A 5755-nucleotide genomic window follows, 5' to 3' on the forward strand; every position below is an offset into this window, starting at 1 on the left:
GAATGAAGTAAGAAGCACGCTCAAAATAAACCCAGGTAACTGCACTTAAATCGATGATTTTAACTTGGCAAGGGAGAAGAGAAATGTTTGTACAAAGATTTTTTTCCGCAAAAGCCAACTAAAGGGTGATACAGTCAAAATTTGGTCAATATAAACTTGACGTATTTCTTTCAATTTTGCATTTAAAAAACCTGAACACCCCTCATTTTGAAGGTGTGTGTGTGTGTAGAATCTTGCTCCTATTTTGATTTTGGAATTCACTCTTCAGTTGTCAAAATGCCGTCCAAGCAAGAAGAGCAGCGTATCAAAATTTTGCTCGCGCATCGCAAAAATCCGATCTACTCGCACGCAAAGCTGGCAAAATCGCTAAAAATTGTCAAATCAACCGTTACAAATGTAATTAAAGTGTTTGGGGAACGTTTGTCGACAGCCAGGAAGTCTGGATCAGGGGGAAATCGAAAACCGGAAGACGACAAAGAGAGTTGCCGGTATTTTCAAGCGAAACCCTAACCTCTCTCCGAGATGCCGCAAATAAGCTGGGTGTATCGTCTACAACCGTGCATCGAGCCAAAAAACGAGCCGGACTATCGACTTACAAGAAGGTAGTGACTCCAAATCGCGATGATAAACAAAATACGACGGCCAAAGCGCGATCCCGGAGGCTGTACACGACGATGCTGACGAAGTTTGACTGCGTGGTAATGGACGACGAAACCTACGTCAAAGCTGACTACAAGCAGCTTCCGGGACAGGAGTTTTATACGGCAAAAGGAAGGGGAAAGGTAGCAGATATTTTCAAGCACATAAAACTGTAAAAGTTCGCAAAGAAATATCTGGTTTGGCAAGCCATCTGTACCTGTGGCTTTAAAAGCAGCATTTTCATAGCTTCCGGGACTGTCAACCAAGAAATTTACGTGAAAGAGTGTTTGAATACACGTCTGCTGCCTTTCCTAAAGAAACACGGTTGTTCCGTACTGTTTTGGCCGGATTTGGCATCTTGCAATTACGGTAAAAAGGCCATGGAGTGGTACGCCGCCAACAACGTGCAGGTGGTTCCCAAGGACAAGAACTCTCCCAACACACCAGAGCTCCGCCCAATTGAGAAATACTGGGTTATTGTCAAGCGGAACCTAAAGAAGACCAAAAAACTGCTAAGGACGAGCAGCAGTTCAAGGCAAACTGGCTTTCTGCGGCGAAGAAGGTGGCTGTACAAAATCTGATGGCAGGTGTCAAGCGTGAGGCCCGGCAATTCGGATTTGGAAAAGCGAAAGCCTAACTGAATATTTTTCCTGAATTTTACACTAATTGAACTTGAAAAAGAAATTTAATTTGATTTTTTAAATAAACGATTTCACCGATTTACACGCGTTTTCCTTGACCAAATTTTGACCGTATCACCCTTTATCATAAACCTTTTTTCGGAAGGTTCGAGTGTGGTTCACTTTGGGTTTGGTGAACTACCAGAATTTGTTCTGATAATTGATTGATAGTTTTGCTGCAAGTAGAGGATGCTGTTGAGGAATGTGGTAATTTGTTAAAATTTTATTTCTATAGAAAATTTTGTCAAAATTTTATTTGTATAGAAAATTTTGTCAAAATTTTATTTTTATAAGAAAATGTTGTTAAAATTTTATTTCTTCAGAAAATTTTAACAGAACTTTTTTTCCAAAGAAAATTTTGTCAAAATTTTATTTCTATAGAAGATTTTATCAAAAATTTATTTCTATAGAAAATTTTAAAAAATTTTTTTTTTTACAAAATTTTGTTAAAATTTTATTTCTATAGAAAATTTTGTCAAAATTACAATAACAAAACAAAACGAATGAAGTAAGAAGCACGCTCAAAATAAACCCAGGTAACTGCACTCAAATCGATGATTTGAACTTGGCAAGGGAGAAGAGAAATGTTTGTACAAAGATTTTTTTCCGCAAAAGCCGACTATCATAAACCTTTTTTGCGGAAGGTTCAAGTGTGGTTCACTTTGGGTTTGGTGAACTACCAGAATTTGTTCTGATAATTGGTTGATAATTTTGCTGCAAGTAGAGGATGCTGATGAGGAATGTGGTAGTTCCGAAACGTGCGTCCATCCAACCGTCTTGCATTTTTGGTAGAATTCTAACGATTGTAGCAACCGTGAGTGTAAAATCTAGGCCACACCTAAACCAGGACTGAGTCCATCACCTACACAAAGCCTTATTTCCTATGTATAGCAGTTGTATAGGAATACTAAATAAACGAAAAAATTGTGAACAAAGTTTTTTTTAACCATATTAGTTACATTAAATATTGAAGATTTTTCGATCCAAACACATAATACTTTATTGAAACCTTATAAGAACTGATATATAAAATTCGTGAAGAGCATAAACGAGTGTCGAATCTATGTTTCCTTAGAGAATTTAACGTATTCGTGTGTGCAATAAATTAAGAGAAATTTCAAGGAAAGTTAAATTGTAAATACAGTAAGCAGATATTTCAGGATTACATTTAATGAATCCTTTAAAAGCAAATTGATATTGAGAAACTTCATAAGCCGAACACTTTCATCTAAAAACTAGATTCTTCAGGTGTGAATTGTGCTTATGTGTGCAAACCCGTTTGTATCTTATTATTATTTTATTTTTGCTTTGATGGAAATTGTAATTAATGCGAAATTAGTTCCTTTAAATAGGAAAAGTAATTAAAGAATTAATTAACGAAAAATTCATACTTGAAAATTGTTAAATGAATTTTCCATGAATTATTATCAATGCCATAATTCTATTGCTAACAGAATACAGTAATTGATTTTGGAAATGTATAGGGATGATACAATTTCGTTAAATATATATTGCAATTCAGTCTTAATTATTTCCATGTGCACGCAGAGAAGGAATATGATCACCTCAAACATGTTTTAAGAGCAAAATGTTATTTTTGTATGGTGACCATGTAACATGTTTGTCACTAAAATGTTATTTTCTCGTCAAATATAACCTGCTTGCCGAAATCAGATACATGATTTCCGATAAAATAACATGGTTGCGAAAGCCATGTTACATGGTCACCACCCAAAAATAACATTTTGCTCTTAAAACATGTTTGGGGTGATCATATTCCTTCTCTGGGTGTGTGCAAATATTACCCTATGATATTAAGTTTTATATTAAAGTTTTACCTCAAGATATATATATATATATATATATATATATATATATATATATATATATATATATATATATATATATATATATATATATATATATATATATATATATATTATATATATATATATATATATATATATTATATATATATATATATATATATATATATATATATATATATATATATATATATATATATATATATATATATATATATATATATATATATATATATATATATATATATATATATATATATATATATATATATATATATATATATATATATATATATATATATATATATATATATATATATATTATATATAAGGAAACACCTTACTATATTACAATAAATAATATTAAATATATGGATTATTTTTATAAATACTGTAGAACTTGTGTAGATCATGTAAAAACCATCTACAATGAAATGACAACATCAATGGCAACGACAAAGTCAACATCGATTGCATTATTTTTTTACGAAATCAGAACCAAAATAAGGAAAGAGCCAAAATCGTTGAAAATGCAGTAGACATATCGCACACAACTCTTCGAAATCATAACCAACAAAACAAAAAAACGCAACATATATAAGTGCTAAGTCGACTAGGCCAAATTACGTTGCGTTCATAAAAAAAACTCATACAAAAATAAAAATCATCACTCTTATAATTATACATTTTAAAAACATTGCCAATAAAAACACCAATAGTTGCCAGATCTCAGGAAAAAGATGACAGCATAATATTTTACAAAAAAAATAAGAAAAATCAATAAGTAATCAAGAAGAATACGGAAACCTATGAAAATATTAAATATTAAAAGGAACTTTTCATTTCAGCAAAAAAAAACTATTTCCAAACACAAACATTATGGTAACTTGAATCTATGTCATTCATACAAATTCTTCCTAGACGACTCTGAATATGGCTAAAAATGTTCATCAACAATTTGTAAGTATGTGCATACGAATTTAAACATACACGTGAAGTGGATACACAGACAATACATAACATAAATTTCTGTATGACAAATGTTTAAGAATATAGTGAAGGGTGTACGAGATGAGGCCTTGTATTAAAATGTATGTATACACTCAAAATGATATTTTTGATAGAAATTTTGCTGGACATATTATATCCATAGAAAATTTTACAAAAACCGTATATCTATAGGAATTTTGATCAAAATTTGACTTCTATAGATAATTATATTTATAACAATTTTGTCAAAATTGTATTTCTATAGAAAATTTTGTCAACATTTTATTTCTATAGAAAATTTTGTCAACATTTTATTTCTATAGAAAATTTTGTGAACATTTTATTTCTATAGAAAATTTTGTCAACATTTTATTTCTATAGAAAATTTCGTCAAAATTTTATTTCTATAGAAAATTTCGTCAAAATTTTATTTCTGTAGACAATTTTGTCAAAATTTTATTTCTATAGAAAATTTCGTCAACATTTTATTTCTGTAGAATATTGTTTTCAAAATTTTATTTCTCTAGAAAATTTTTGTCAAAATGTGATTTCTAAATTTTATTTCTATAGAACTTTTTATCAGAATTTTATTTCTGTAGAAATTTGTTGTCACAATTTTATTTTTGTAGAATATTGTTTTCAAAATTTTATTTCTATAGAAAGTTCTGTCAAATTTTTATTTCTGTAGACAATTTTGTCAAAATTTTATTTCTATAGAAAAATTTGTCAAAATTTTATTTCTATAAAAAATTTGTCAAAATTTTATTCTATAGAAAATTTTGTCAAGATTTTATTTCTGTAGATTTTTTTTTTATTTTATTTCTATAGAAAATTTTGTCAAAATTTTATTTCTACAGAAAATTTTGTCAAAATTTTATTTCTACAGAACATTTTGTTAAAATTTTATTTCTATAGAAAATTTTGTCAAAATGTTATTTCTAAATTTTATTTCTATAGAACTTTTTATCAAAATTTTATTTCTGTACACAATTTTGTCAAAATTTTATTTCTATAGAAATTTTTTTTTAACATTTTATTTCTATAGAAAATTTTATTAAAATTTTATTTCTATAGAAAATTTTGTCAAAATTTTATTTCTATAGATTTTTTTAAATTTTATTTCTATAGAAAATTTTAACAAAATTTTATTTCTATAGAAAATGTTGTCAAAATTTTATTTCTATAGAAAATTTTGTCAAAATTTAATTTCTACAGAAAATATTGACAACGTTTTATTTCTACAGAACATTTTGTTAAAATTTTATTTCAATAGACCTTTTTATCAAAATTTTATTTCTGTAGACAATTTTGTCGAAATTTTATTTCTATAGAAAATTTTGTCAACATTTTATTTCTATAGAAAATTTTGTGAACATTTTATTTCTATAGAAAATTTTGTAAAAATTTTATTTCAATAGACCTTTTCGTCAAAATTTTATTTCTGTAGACAATTTTGTCAAAATTTTATTTCTATAGAAAATTTCGTCAACATTTTATTTCTGTAAAAAATTGTTATCACAATTTTATTTTTGTAGAATATTGTTTTCAAAATTTTATTTCTATAGAAAAATTTGTCTAAATGTTATTTCTAAATTTTATTTCTATAGAACTTTTTATCAG

Source organism: Haematobia irritans, chromosome 2 (assembly GCF_050003625.1).
Source record: "Haematobia irritans isolate KBUSLIRL chromosome 2, ASM5000362v1, whole genome shotgun sequence".
Taxonomy (NCBI): Eukaryota; Metazoa; Arthropoda; class Insecta; order Diptera; family Muscidae; genus Haematobia; species Haematobia irritans.